Below are 15,767 nucleotides of genomic sequence, written 5' to 3'. Positions count from 1 at the left end.
ATCCAGGGACACTTTGGTTGTTTCCATGTCTTGGCCACGGTGAATAATGCTGTGATGAATATGGGGGGGGGCAGGTACATGTGTCTTTGTGTCCCAATCTTTTTTATATTTTGGGGGTAGATACCCTGTAGAGGGATTGCTGGGTCATATGGTAGTTCTTTTCTTAATTTTTTGAGGAACCTCCATACTTTCTTTTATAATGGCTGTACCAGTCTACATCCCCATGAGCAGAGAATGATTGTTTCTTTTTCTCTGCAGCCTCTCCAACACTTGTTTTTACCTTTCTGGTTGATAATAGTCAATCTAGCAGGTGTGAGGTGGTATCTCTTTGTAGTTTTTTTTTTTATAAATAAATTTTATTATAATGGGGTGACATCAATAAATCAGGGTACATATATTCAAAGAAAATATTTCCAGGTTATCTTGTCATTTAGTTCTGTTGCATACCCATCACCCAAAGAGAGATCATCCTCCGTCACCCTCTATCCAGTTTTCTTTGTACCCCTCCCCCTCCCCTTCCCCCTCTCCCCCCTTCCCTCCCCTCACCTCCCATAACCACCACACTCCTGTCCATGTATCTTAGTCTCGCTTTTATGTCCCACCAATGTATGGGCTCCTGCAGTTCTTGTTTTTTTCTGATTCGCTTATTTCACTCTGCATAATGTTATCAAGGTTCCACCATTCTGCTGTAAGTGATCCAATGTCATCGTTTCTTCTAGCTGAGTAGTATACTATGGTGTATATGTGCCCCATCTTCTTTATCCAGTCTTCTATTTTTTTTACAGTGATTAAAAGCCTTTAAGCAAACTCTTGGCCAATACAGCAAGAATCCATAAAAGAGTAGTGTCCTTACCATGTTCACCAAGTCCAAATTGGCCCCATCACCATGCCAACTCCCTGAAAAATGCAATCCAACCACAGTTCAGTCTGTTAGGAGCTGTCACAGGGAGCAGGAGTCTAGGAAAAGTCCACATAGGAAAAGTCCGCATGGCACTGGAACTGTTGTCACCATTCTATACTTTGCAGCTCATGTCCAAGTCCCAATGACCGCTGCTTCTAGCTGGTAATGATTCAGGTAGACTGGAAAAGCCATTTGCAGCATGCGTGGATATGGAGCTTCTGTTCTCCTCTGCCTGGAGAGTTGAGACCAGGTTGCTTTTCCCTGGAGCTCTGCGACTGTGGCATGGTAAAGAGAACCTTGGGATACACTAAGCTGGGTAGCAAAGGTAAATTCATAATACAAGTTGGCAAAAGGGGGAAAGAGAGCTCTAAATTAGGAGTAGGTCCCAGCCTGAAATATGAGTGGGACATTGAGGTAGGAGGGATAAAGGAAACACTATATATTAAAGCAGCAGAAAATAGGACTATCAACACCCACAACAGAGATCTTTGAGGGAAGAATAAAAAACCTGACTATTCAGGCAAAACATAGTTAAGTGGCCCTTGTGCAAATGAGATCAGTTTACCTGCTTCTTGGAAGAAATACCCTAGGCTCGTCCATAGTGTCATAGATGGGGCCAACGGCCCTGGGCATCTTCAGCCTTCAGTGGCAAATCCCAGCTTTCTGGGCAAGGTTAGGTCATAGGTGGCTGGAGCAGGGCTGGAAGAGACTGAACCCTCCCTTAGAGGAGTGAGGGGGAAGCCCACCTTCCAGTGTCCCTGTTTCCTCACAGCAGAGGCATGTAAGCCTGGCAGGCTTTAGCTCAATGACCTTCCTTTCCACTATTGAAGCAGGACCCAGATGGCATCCTATGAGACCCCTTTGGGGCATTGGAGCCTTTAAGGGTGTATCCTAAAAGCTGGTAGTTTCTCTGATCTCTATTGGGCTTTTTCTGCCTCTAGGTATCTTAAAAGCCATGCTCAGAAGATCTCGCTGAGGGGTTTGAGGATCCCCATCTACCTATATAAATCTTTTCCATATATCTGGAGCTATTTGGAAAAAGACAAAACAGTGTTATTAGCTGGATCTAATAAAGAAGGTAGTAGTTTGCGGGCAAAAAAGATTTGGTGTCTCCTGTTCATCAGCCTTCAAAAGAAATGTAAATTTTTTTTTTAAGTAAAAAGCATGATATGGCAGACCTGTAGGAGTCATTGGCCTGGTGTGCAGGATTCTCGGGTTCGATTCCTGGCCAAAGCACACAGGAGAAGCGCCCATCTACTTCTCTACCCCTCCCCCTCTCTCTTCTCTCCGTCTCTCACTTCCCCTCCTGCAGCCCAGGCTCCACCGGAGCAAAGCCACCCTGGGCACTAAGGATGGTCCCATGGCCTCCGCCCCAGTCGCTAGAATGGCTCTGGTTGTAACAGAGCAACATCCCAGATGGGCAGAGCATTCCCCCTTGGTAGGCATGCCAGGTGGATCCCGGTCAGGTGCACGCAGGAGTCTGTCTGACTGCCTCCCCATTTCCATCCTCAGAAAAATACAAAAAATAAATAAATAAAAGAAAAAATACAACCAAAAAAAAAAAAAAAAAAGGACATTCCCTTGTGTTAAAGCTCCAGGGAGCATGGAGTGAGCTTGAGTATGTCCTATGAAACATGGAGCTCTATGTTGACATATAAGTCTTTGAAGAAGGAGGAACTGCTGAAATAGTTCATCAGTATTTGTCCCTAAGACAGCAGTCTTTATAGTGGAAACACCATAAGTAAATATTTGCTGTCTTTCTATACATTAAAGGGGGAATATGGCAAATGCTGAAGAGCCATGCTCTTTGTGCCCCTCCCCTCCCCCAACACCCTCCCTCTCCTCCCCCCACCCTGTACCCCCAACACTGTTGTCCATGTCTCTGAGTCTCATCTTTATGTCCCACCTATGTATGGAATCATATAGTTCTTAGTTTTCTCTGATTTACTTCTTTTGCTCAGTATAATGTTATCAAGGCCCATCCATGTTGTTGTAAAAGATCCTATGTCATCATTTCTTATGGCTGAGTAGTATTCCATAGTATATATATATACCAAAGCTTTTTAATCCACTCATCCTCTGATGGACACTTGGGCTGTTTCCAGATCTTTGTTATTGTGAACAATGCTGCCATAAACATGGGGGTGCATTTCTTCTTTTTAAACAGTGCTATGGTGTTCTTGGGGTATATTCCTAACAGTGGTATAGCTGGGTCAAAAGGCAGTTCGATTTTTAATTTCTTGAGGAATCTCCATACTGTTTTCCACAGTGGTTGCACCGGTCTGCATTCCCACCAGCAGTGCAGGAGGGTTCCTTTTTCTCCACATCCTCACCAGCACTTATTCTGTGTTGTTTTATTGATGAGCACCATTCTGACTGGTGTGAGGTGATATCTCATTGTGGTTTTAATTTGCATTTCTCTAATCATTAGTGATGTTGAACATTTTTTCATATGCCTATTGGCCATCTGTGTGTCCTCTTTGGAGAAGTGTCTATTCATTTCTTTTGCCCATTTTTGGATTGGATTGTTTGTCCTCCTGGTATTAAGTTTTACAAGTTCTTTATAAATTTTGGTTATTAACCCCTTATCAGACGTATTGTCAAATATATTCTCCCATTGTGTAGTTTGTCTTTTTATTCTGTTCTTATTGTCTTTAGCTGTGCAGAAGCTTTTTAGTTTGATAAAGTCCCATTTGTTTATCCTGTCATTTATTTCACTTGCCTGTGGAGACAAATCAGCAAATATATTGCTGCGACAGATGTCAGAGAGCTTACTGCCTATGTTTTCTTCTAAGATGCTTATGGTTTCACGGCTTATATTTAAGTCTTTTATCCATTTTGAGTTTATTTTTGTGAGTGGTGTAAGCTGGTGGTCTAGTTTCATTTTTTTGCAGGTAGCTGTCCAATTTTCCCAACACCATTTGTTGAAGAGGCTGTCTTTACTCCATTGTATTTTCTTACCTCCTTTGTCAAATATCAGTTGTCCATAGAACTGTGGGTTTATTTCTGGGTTCTCTCTTCTGTTCCATTGATCTATGTGCCTGTTCTTATGCCAGTACCATGTTGTTTTGAGTACAATGGCCTTATAATATAACTTGATATCCGGAAGTGTGATACCTCCCGCTTTATTCTTCCTTTTCAAGATTGCTGAGGCTATTTGTGTTCTCTTTTGGTTCCATATAAATTTTTGGAATATGTGGTCTATATCTTTGAAGTAAGTCATTGGTATTTTAATCGGTATTGCATTGAATTTATAGATTGCTTTGGGTAATACAGACATTTTAATGATGTTTATTCTTCCTAACCATGAGCATGGTATATGCCTCCACTTATTCGTATCTTCCCTGATTTCTTTTATCAATGTTTTATAATTTTCCGAGTACAAGTCTTTAATCTCCTTGGTTAGATTTATTCCTTGGTACTTTATTTTTTTGGTTGCAATGGTAAACGGGATTGATTCCTTGATTTCTCTTTCTGACAGTTCATTATTAGTGTATAAAAATGCCTCTGATTTCTGAGTATTGATTTTATATCCTGCCACGTTGCCGAATTCATTTATCAGGTCTAGTAGTTTTTTGACTGAGACTTTAGGGTTTTCTATATACAATATCATATCATCTGCAAATAATGATAGTTTTACTTCTTCTTTTCCAATTCGGATGCCTTTTATTTCTTTATCTTGTCTGATTTCTGTGGCTAGGACTTCCAGAACTATGTTGAATAAGAGTGGTGAAAGGGGGCACCCCTGCCTTGTTCCTGATCTTAAGGGGGTTGCTTTTAATTTTTGCCCATTGAGTATGATGTTGGCTGTGGGTTTGTCATAGATGGCCTTTATCATGTTGAAGTATGTTCCCTGTATTCCCACTTTGCTGAGAGTTTTGATCATGAATGGGTGCTGGACTTTATCAAATGCTTTTTCTGCATCTATTGAAATTATCATGTGGTTTTTCTCCTTTCTTTTGTTTATGTGATGAATCACACTGATTGATTTGCGAATATTGTACCAGCCTTGCCTCCCCAGAATAAATCCCACTTGATCATGGTGTATGATTTTTTTCATATATTGCTGGATCCGGTTTGCTAATATTTTGTTGAGGATTTTTGCATCTAAGTTCATCAGGGATATTGGCCTATAATTTTCTTTTTTTGTGTTGTCTTTGCCTGGTTTTAGAATCAGAATTATGCTCGCCTCATAAAAGGAGTTTGGAAGTCTTCCTTCCTCTTGAATTTTTTGAAATAGCTTGAGAAGGATAGGAGTTAGTTCTTCTTTGAATATTTGGTAGAATTCACTTGTGAAGCCATCAGGTCCAGAACTTTTCTTTTTTGGGTGTTTTTTTGATAGCTGTTTCAATCTCATTTGTTGTAATTGGTCTGTTTAGGTTTCCTGATTCTTCCAGATTGATTTTTGGAAGATTATATGATTCAAGGAATTTGTCCATTTCATCTAGGTTGTCTAGTTTTTTGGCATACAGTTCTTCATAGTATTTTCTTACAATATTTTGTATTTTTGTTGTGTCAGTTGTTATTTCTCCACTCTCATTTCTAATTTTATTTATTTGAGTCCTCTCTCTTTTTTTTTTGGTGAGTCTCGTTAAAGGTTCATCAATCCTTTTTACCTTTTCAAAGAACCAGCTCCTGGTTTCATTGATCCTATTTATTGTTTCTTTAGCCTCTGTGTCATTTATTTCTGCTCTGATCTTTATTATTTCCTTCCTTCTACTAGCTCTGGGCTTTACTTGCTGTTCTTTTTCTAGTTCTTTTAGATGCAGGGTTAAGTTGTTTATTTGAGCTTTTTCTAGCTTCTTGAGGTATGCCTGTAATGCTATAAACTTCCTTCTCAGGACTGCTTTTGCTGTGTCCCATAAATTTTGAGTTGATGTATGCTCATTATCGTTTGTTTCTAGGAATTTTTTAATTTCTTCTTTGATCTCAATGTTAACCCATTCGTTATTTAATAACGTGCTATTTAGTTTCCAAGTGTTTGAATGTTTTTCAATTTTTCTATTGTGGTTGATTTCTAGTTTAATGCCGTTGTGATCAGAGAAAGTGCTTGATATGATTTCAATCTTCTTAAATTTGTTGAGACCGCTTTTGTGCCCTAACATGTGGTTTATCCTAGAGAATGTACCTTGAGCACTTGAAAAGAATGTATATTCTGCTGCTTTAGGGTGAAAGGTTCTGAAGATATCTATTAAATCGAGTTGATCTAGTGTTTCCAATAAGTCTGCTGTTTCTTTGTTAATTTTCTTTCTTGAGGATCTATCTAGTGATGTTAGTGGGGTATTGAAATCCCCTACTATTATAGTATTGCTGTTGATCTCACCCTTTAAATCCATCAAAGTCTGCTTTATATATTTGGGTGCTCCTATATAGGTGCATAGATATTTATAATAGTTATATCTTCCTGTTGGATTACTCCCTTTATCATTATGCAGTGGCCTTCTTTATCTCTTACTATATCCTTTGTTTTAAAGTCCAATTTGTCTGATATAAGTATTGCTACCCCAGCTTTTTTTTATTTCCGTTTGCATGAAACGTTTTTTTTCCATCCTTTTACCTTCAATCTATGTGTGTCTTTTGTTCTAAGGTGTGTCTCTTGTAGACAACATATGTATGGGTCCTGTTTTCTTATCCACGCAGCTACCCTATGTCTTTTGATTGGATCATTTATTTAATCCATTTACATTTAAGGTTATTATTGATATGTAGTTGTTTATTGCCATTTTCTTCTTTAAAGGTGTATTCCTTTCTTTTTTGCTATATTCTTTTCCCACTTTGATCTTTTTACAACAGGCCCCTTAACATTTCCTGCAGCATTGGTTTGGTTGTAATGAATTCCTTGAGTTGTTTTTTGTCTGGGAAACTTTTTATTTCTCTTTCGATTAAACGATAGCCTTGCTGGATAAAGTAGTCTTGGTTGTAGGTTCTTGTTCTTCATTACTTTGAATATTTCTTGCCATTCCCTTCTGGCCTCAAGTGTTTCTGTTGAGTAGTCAGATGTCATCCTTATGGGGGCTCCTTTGTAGGTGATAACTTTTTTTTCTCTTGCAGCTTTTAATATTTTCTCTTTATCGCTTAGCTTTGGTATTTTAATTATGATGTGTCTTTTTTTTTTTTTTTTTTTTTTTTTTTTTTTTTTTTTTTACAGAGGCAGAGATAGACAGGGACAGACAGACAGGAACGGAGAGAGATGAGAAGCATCAATCATCAGTTTCTCGTTGCACGTTGCAACTTCTTAGTTGTTCATTGATTGCTTTCTCACATGTGCCTTGACCGCGGGCCTTCAGCAGACCGAGTAACCTCCTGCTGGAGCCAGGACCTTGGGTCTAAGCTGGTGAGCTCTTTGCTCAAGCCAGATGAGCCCGCGCTCAAGCTGGCGACCTTGGGGTGTCGAACCTGGGTCCTTCCACATCCCAGTCCGATGCTCTATCCACTGCGCCACCACCTGGTCAGGCATGATGTGTCTTGGTGTAGGTTTCTTTGGGTTTCTCTTTAATGGAATCCTCTGTGCTTCTTGGATTTGTGAGAGTTTCTCTTGCATTAATTTAGGGAAGTTTTCAGCTATGATATGATTGAACAAAGTCTCTATCCCTTGTTTCTTTTCTTCTTCTTCAGGAACTCCTATGATGCGGATGTTATTTCTCTTCATGTTGTCACAGAGCTCTCTAAGAGTTTCCTCTGACTTTTTGAGTCTCTTTTTTCTTTTCTTCTCTGCTTTCATGCCTTCATTCCAGTTGTCCTCTAACTTGCTGATTCGATCTTCTGCTCTATCTATCCTGTTTTTAATTCTTTCCATTGTGGTCTTTATTTCTGATATTGTATTTGTCATCTCCGACTGATTCTTTTTTATACTTGCTATTTCATTATTTAGGTTTTCATAATGACCATCCATTGTTGTTCTAAGATCCCTAAGCATCCTTACAATTAATATTTTGAACTCCGCATCTGGAAGTTTGATTATTTCCATATCACTCAGATCATCTCTCGAAGGTGTCTCTTGTGGTTTCATTTGGATTGCACTCCTTTGTCTTCTCATCATGGTGTTTTATTTGTAGAGTTGGTTGAGTCTAGGCTTGGTGTTGTCTGCCTCCAGTTTTCAGTTGTGTTATTTCTAGGTCTTCTTGGGTTGGTATCAGCTGTTATCTGTAATCCACTTTTGGATTTGGGCAGCTTTGAAGTCTTGATTTGTTTGTTTTCTTAACAGGTGATAGTCTTGTTTACTGATCTCAGCAGGGCGCTTCCTTGAAACTGTATCCAGGAATGCTGTGGGTGTAACCTGAGACTCTGAAGGCCTCTTTAGCCAGCTAATCTCACTGGGGGCAGGGTGTTTTCTCAGCTTCAGTAGGGGGAGGTGTATCTCAGATCTCCATGGAGACCTGAGTTACTGCCCCTCCTCCCCACTTCTTGTTTTCAGCTGTGTCTTGTTGCGCTGATTGGAGCTGGAGAGATGTCCGGAGATCTCTGATCTGGAAGCACTTCAGCTCTGTTTTGTGAAAGGTTCAGTTCCTCCCCCAGCTATGGCCGCCTCCAGCACGGATGAGTCAGCTTTTTTAGTTCATTTCCTGCATTCCTTAGCCCCTCATAGTCTGTCCCTCTCCCTGTCCTTTCCACTTGGGAGATAAGCTGGTCTTTTCAACACACCTCGCTCCCTGGTCGCCAGGCAAGTGGCTGTGAGCAGTAGTTTCTTCTCTTTTCCCTCTGAGATCCTCTCTGGGCTCTCAGCCTCACCCCCCCTCTCCGTTCCAGTAAGCAGAGGAGGTTCAGGCACTCCTTACCAGGATTGTTGTGGTTTTTTCTTTGCTCCTTGGTTTTTGAGAGCTGTTCTTGCAGTTCAGAGTTGGTTTTTCATGCTGATTTTTCCTAAATTGATTTGTATTCCAGTTTGGTGGTGAGAGCTGGGCGTCTGTGCATCCGCCTACTCCGCTACCATCTTTTTTCTCTCCAGTCTGCTGTTTCTTTTTTGATTTTCTTTCTTGAGGATCTATCTAATGATGTTAATGGGGTATTGAAATCCCCTACTAATATAGTATTGCTGTTGATCTCGCCCTTTAAGTCCATCAAAGTCTGCTTTATATATTTAGGTACTCCTATATTAGGTGCGTAGATATTTATAATGGTTATATCTTCCTTTTGGATTTCTCCCTTTATCATTATGTAGTGACCTTCTTTATCTCTAACTATGGTCTTGGTTTTAAAGTCCATTTTGTCTGATATAAGTATTGCTACCCCAGCTTTTTTTTCATTTCCATTTGCGTGAAATATTTTTTTCCATCCTTTTATCTTCAGTTTGTGTGCATCTTTTGATTTAAGGTGTGTCTCTTGTAGACAGCATATGTATGGGTCCTGTTTTCTTATCCATGCAGCTACCCTATGTCTCTTGATCGGATCATTTAATCCATTAATGTTTAAGGTTATTACTGATATGTAATTGTTTATTGCCATTTTTTTTCTTTGAAACTGTATTCCTCTTTTGCTATATTCTTTTTTTCCTTTGATCTGTTTACAACAGGTACCTTAGCATTTCTTGCAGCCTTGGTTTGGTTGCAGTGAATTCCTTGAGTTTTTTTTTTTTTGTCTGTAAAGCTTTTTATTTCTCCTTCAATTTTAAATGATAGCCTTGCTAGATAAAGTAGTCTTGGTTGTAGGTTCTTGTCCTGCATTACTTTGAATATTTCTTGCCATTCCCTTCTGGCCTCAAGTGTTTCTGTTGAGAAGTCAGAAGTCATCCTTATGGGGGCTCCTTTGTAGGTGATAGTCTTTTTTTCTCTAACAGCTTTTAATATTTTCTCTTTATCATTTAGCTTTGGTATTTTAATTATGATGTGTCTTTGTGTTGGTTTCTTTGGGTTTCTCCTTAATGGAGTTCTCTGTGCTTCCAGAACATGTGTAATGTTTTCCTGCCTTAATTGGGGGAAGTTTTCCGGTATAATATGTTTGATCAAAGTCTCTATCCCTTGTTCTTTCTCTTCTTCAGGAACCCCTATGATGCGGATGTTATTTCTCTTCATGTTGTCACAGAGCTCTCTTATAATTTCCTCAGACTTTTTGAGTCTCTTTTCTTTTTTCTGCTCTGCTTCCGTGCCTTTATTTATTGTGTCCTCTAACTCACTGATTCGATTCTCTGTTTCATCCATCCTGCTTTGAATTCCTTCCATTGTATTCTTTATTTCAGATATTGTATTTGTCATTTCTGACTGATTCTTTTTTATTATTTCAATGTCCTTTTTTATATTTGTTATCTCTTTATTTAGGTTTTTGTAATGGCCATCTATGGTTGTTCTGATATCTTTGAGCATCCTAACAATCGTTATTTTAAACTCTGCATCTGGTAATTTGGTTATATCTGATTCACTTAGGTCCTTTTCTGAGGATTTCTCTTGGTTTATTTGTGTTGTATTTCTCTGCCTCTGCATTTTCTCTTCACGGGAGTGGCTGTGATCACGAGCTCGGGTGCACAAGCATTGGTGGCCTTGGCCTTTGCCCCGCCCCTGTGTGTGACGTTATGCTCGGTCCTGAGGGCACTGGCGAGCACCTTTGCTCAGCTGCGGGTCTCCACCTGTTTCCGGGCTTTCGCCCTGCCCTTGCAGGAGGAGCCCACTCAAGGAACGGCTGCTAGCCTTGGCTCTACCGCCGGGCAGGACTGCGTTCCCAAGCTCAGCTCAGTAGTGGAACTCCGCCTCTTCTGGGCTTTTGGCTCTACCCCCACGGGAGGAGCCGGCTACCAAGTCAGACCGCAAGCCTGGGTTGCATGGGCGGGGCAAGGCTGTGCTCCTCTGCCCTTGCTCAGGGGCTGGTCTCCACCCTTTCTGGGGTTCCCACCCTTCCCCCTCCCCCCCCCCCACAGACTGGATTACAGGCTGCCGGCAGCTGAGCCTGACCACTTTTGCATGCCCCTTCTCCCCAGCTGGGCAAGATTGAGCTCACACCTGAGCCCAGTGGTGGCCAGCTGGCTTCTGCCCCTGTCAGCAGAACCGCGCTTTTGTCTCCCGCTGCCGCCCGCCCTCCAGCACGCCCTCAGCTGCATGGGTGGGGGCGTTGCAGCTTGGACCATAAGACTCACTACTGTAGACCCAAAAGCTCCCTCCTTCTATGCGACTCTGCTCTGAATGCCTCGGGGGAGCTTGTTTGGCTGGGATGCAGGCTGGGGCTTTGTTCCTGGGGCTCAGGACCCTTCCCCCTCTGCTAAACTTACTTTCCGCCACGCGAGTCTCTCCCTGCTGCCGTTCGCTCTGGGGAGCTGTGCAGCCCTCTTCACGTTTCCCTGTTTCCTCTTTTTCTACCAGTCTCTGTGTGGCTTCTTCAGCGTTCCTTGGTTGAAGAGTCCTCTTAGTTTAGTCCAAAGTTGGTTTTTCCAGATGATAGTTCATAAAATTAGTTTGTAGTCCACTTTGGTTCTGGAAGGTAGATGTTGGTACGTCCGCCTACTCCAGCGCCTTCTTGTCTCTCTCTCTCTTTGTAGTTTTGATTTGCATTTCTCTAATAGCTAGTGAAGATGAACATCTTTTCATATATCCCTTGGTCATTTGTATGTCCTCTTGGGAGAAAAGTCTGTTCAGGTCCTCTCCCCATTTTTTTTATTGGATTCTTTGCTAATTTGTTGCTGAGTTTTGTGAGTTCTTTATATATTTTGGATATTAACCCATAATAGGAACTATTTGCAAATATCATCTCCCATTTAGTTGGCTACCTATTTGTTTTGTTGTTGATTTCTTTTTCTGTGAAGAAGATTTCTAGTTTGATATAGTTCCATTTGTTTATTTTTGCCTTTATGGTCAAATTCATAAAATGCATTCCACGGTCAAGGTCCATAAGTTTAGTACTTATGTTTTCTTCTCTGTAATTTATTGCTTCAGGTCTTATATTTAGGTCTTTGATCCATTTTGAATTAATTTTACTGCAAAGGGACAAACTGTAGTCAAGCTTCTTTCTTTTGCATGTGGCTTTCCAATTTTCCCAGCACCATTTATTGAATAGGCTTTCCTTTCTCTGTTGTGTGTTTTTGCTCTTTTGTTAAATATTATTTGTCTATATATGTGGTTTTATTTCTGGGCTTTCTATTCTGTTTCATTGATCTGTATGTCTGTTTTTCTGCCAATACCATGCTGTTTTAATTATTGTGGCTCTATAGAATAATTTGAAGTCAGTTGGTGTGATACCTCCAGCTTCATTCTTTTTCCTCAGGATTACTTTGACTATTCGGGGTATTTTATGGTTTCATACAAACCTGGTAGTTATTTATTCTAGTTTTTTAAAAATAACATTGGGATTTTGATGGGGATTGCATTAAATTTGCATATTGCTTTGGATAATATGGCCATTTTAAATATGTTAATTCTTTCAATCCATGAACATGGAATATTTTTCCATTTTACTGTGTTTTTCTATTTCTTTCAATAATATTTTGTAATGTTCAGTATTTAGGTTCTTCCCATTCTTGGCTAAGTTTATTCCTGGGTATTTAATTTTTTATTTAATTTTTTGCATTTGTAAAAGGAATTGTATTTTTGAGTTCATTTTCTGAAATTTTATCATTGACATATAGGAAGAAATAAACTTTTGTATATCGATTTTGTATTCTGTGACTTTACTGTATTGATTTATTGTTTCTAATAAGTTTTTGGTGGATCTTTAGGGTTTTCTATATACATGTCATCTGCACAAAGTGATGCCTTTACTTCTTCTTTCCTGATATGGATGCCTTTTATTTCTTTCTCTTTCCTGATCACTCTGGCTAAAACTTCCAGAACTGTGTTGAATAAGAGTGGAGAGAGTGGGCAACCTTGTCTTTTCCTGATTTTAGAAGAAAAGCTTTCAATTTTTCACCATTTAATATGATATTAGCTGATGGTTTGTCATATATGGCCTTCATTATAGTGAGGTATTTTTCTTCTATTCTGGTTTTATTGAGTGTTTTAAATATAAATGGATGTTGTATGTTATTGGACTTCTTTTCTGCATCTATTGGTAGGATCATATGACTTTGGTCTTTGTTTTATTGATGTGGTGTATTATGATGAATAATTTCCATATGCTGGACCATCCTTGTACTTCTGGTATGAATCCCACTTGATCATGATGTATTATTTTTTAAATGTATTGTTGTATTCAATTTTTAAATATTTTGTTTAGGGTTTTTGCATTTGTGTTCCTTAGAGATATTAGTCTGTAGTTTTCTTTTTGTGTGTTGTCCTTGCCAGGTTTTGGTATGAAGGTTATGTGTTAGGGAATATTGCTTCTTGTTTGATATTTTGAAAGACTTTGTGAAGGATAGGTATCAAATCTTCTTTGAATGTTTGGTAGAATCCACTAGTGTGACCATCTGGTCTTGGACTTTTATTTTTGGGAAGGGTTTTTTTTTGTTTTTTTTTTTCATTTTTCTGAAGCTGGAAACGGGGAGAGACAGTCAGACAGACTCCCGCATGCGCCCGACCGGGATCCACCCAGCACGCCCACCAGGGGCGGTGCTCTGCCCCCCAGGGGGTGATGCTCTGCCCATCCTGGGCGTTGCCATATTGCGACCAGAGCCACTCTAGCGCCTGAGGCAGAGGCCACAGAGCCATGCCCAGCGCCCGGGCCATCTTTGCTCCAATGGAGCCTTGGCTGCGGGAGGGGAAGAGAGAGACAGAGAGGAAAGCGCGGCGGAGGGGTGGAGAAGCAAATGGGCGCTTCTCCTATGTGCCCTGGCCGGGAATCGAACCCGGTCCTCTGCACGCTAGGCCGATGCTCTACCGCTGAGCCAACCGGCCAGGGCTCTTTGGGAAGGTTTTTGATAATAGTTTCTATTTCCTCCTGCTTATAGTTCTATATTGGTTTTCCACTTCTTCATGATTCAGTCTAGGAAGATTGTATAGTTTTTGGAATTTGTCCATTTCCTTTAGGTTGTTGAATTTAGTGGCATACATTCTTTCATAATATTCTCCTCTGATCCTTTGTATATCTGTGATCTCTGTGGTAATTTCTCCTCTTTCATTCTGGATTTTGTTTATATGAGTCCTTTCTTTTCCGTAGTGAGTCTAGTCAATGGTTGGCTGATTTTATTGATCTTTACAAAGAACCAGCTCTTTGTTATATTAATTTTTTCTGGAGTTCTTTTTGTTCTCTATTTCATTTACTTCTGCTCTAATTTTTACTGTTTATTTTTTTCTGCTGACTTTGAATTGCCTTTGTTCTTATTTCTCTAGTTCTTTAAGATGTGATGTTAGGTTGTTTACTTGGGACCTTTATTGTTTCTTGATATAAGCCTATGATGATATAAACTTCCCTTTCATTACTCCTTTGCTGCATTCCATAGTTTTGATATGTTATGTTGTCATTCTCATTTGGCTATATATATCTTTTGATCTCTACTTTCATTTCTTCCTTGACCAAGTCATTTTTTAAAAGTATATTGTTTAATTTCCATGTTTTTGTGGGTTCCTTTACTTCCTTTTTGCTGTTGAATTCTAATTTCAAAAACTTATGGTCAGAAAATATGTTTGGTATAATTTCAATCTTACTGAATATATTGATGTTAGTTTTGTGGCCCAATGTATGGTCTATCCTTGACAATGTTTCATGAACCTTGAAAAAGAATGTATAATCTAATGTTCTGGGATGAAATATTTTGTAAATTTTTATTATGTTTATTTGGTGTAGCGTGTTGTTTAAGGCTGATATTTTTTTATTGATTTTCTGTTTGATTAATCTATCCAATGTTGTTAATGATGTGTTGAGATTTAAATATGATTATGTTTTTGTCTGTTTCTGTTTTTAGATCAATTAAAATAGATGTCTTATGTAGTTTAGAACTCCCAGGTTTGTTGCATATACATTAAAAAGTGTTATATCTTCTTGATATACTCTCTTTTTTATCATTATAAAATGTTTATCTTTGTCTCTGGTTACTTTTTGTTGTCTTGAAGTCATCCTCAGATATGAGTATGGCTACACCTGCTTTTCTTTTGGTATTACTTGCTTGGAGAATCATTGTCCAACCTTTCACTTTGAGTGTACTCTTGTCCTCACAGCTTAGATGTGTCTCCTGAAGGCAGCATACAGTTGGGTATTGCTTTTTGATTCAGTCTGTTACTCTGTGCCTTTTTATTGGTGAGTTCAGTTCATTTTCATTTAGAGTAATTATTGACACTTGAGGATTTTGTATAGCCATTTTATGTTTTGTTTTCTGGTAGCTTTATATATCCTTTGGTTCTTCTCTTTTATGTTCCTGTCAGTTTTATTTTTATGATATTCCAAATTTTCTCTCCTGTTTCTTCCTTTTTTTAAGGTATGTGTTTTAGTACTGTGGAGGTTTTCTAGTGGTTGTTTACTATTAGGTTATTAAGAGAAAAATATTTGTATATACAAGACTCCTTTGTCTTATTAGTGCTTCTGCACTGTATGCTCCTTTGGTACTGTAAATCTTTATCGTCTTCCCTTTTATGTTACTGTTGTCCCAGATTTCCTTGTTTTTATTGTGACCTTGTGGAGCTTTTACTTGTAGTTTTGTTTTGTGTTGTTCTTTGTATCTGGAAGAATAACCTCCTTGAGTATTTCCTGCAATGGGGGATTTCTGGTGATAAATTTTCCCAGCTTTGGTATGTCTGTAAAAGTTTTTAGTTTGCCTTTATTTGAAGCATAACTTTGATGGGTATAGTGTTCTTGGCTGTAATTCCTCTTTCTTTGTTAATTAAATATCTGGGTCCACTCTCTTCTGGCATGTAGAGTTTCTGCTGAGAAGTCTGAGGAAAACCCAATGGGCCTTCTTTTCTATGTTATGTTTTTCTTTTTTCTTTTTGCATTTTTCTGAAGCTGGAAACAGGGAGAGACAGTCAGACTCCCGCATGCACCCGACCGGGATCCACCCGGCACACCCACCATGGGGCGACGC

At 39.3% G+C, this 15,767-nt stretch overlaps 1 protein-coding gene across 2 annotated transcripts in view; it reads left to right on the top strand.

Annotated features, from left to right (window-relative positions):
• Nucleotides 1-15,767, top strand: part of LOC136399362 (leukocyte immunoglobulin-like receptor subfamily A member 5) — a 429,345-nt gene that overhangs the window by 102,265 nt on the left and 311,313 nt on the right. The window lies entirely within an intron of this gene.

This window comes from Saccopteryx leptura, chromosome 3 (genome assembly GCF_036850995.1).
Source record: "Saccopteryx leptura isolate mSacLep1 chromosome 3, mSacLep1_pri_phased_curated, whole genome shotgun sequence".
Classification (NCBI taxonomy): domain Eukaryota; kingdom Metazoa; phylum Chordata; class Mammalia; order Chiroptera; family Emballonuridae; genus Saccopteryx; species Saccopteryx leptura.
The sequence above is the reverse complement of the archived record's forward strand: the minus strand, read 5'-3'. Positions and strand labels throughout refer to the sequence as shown.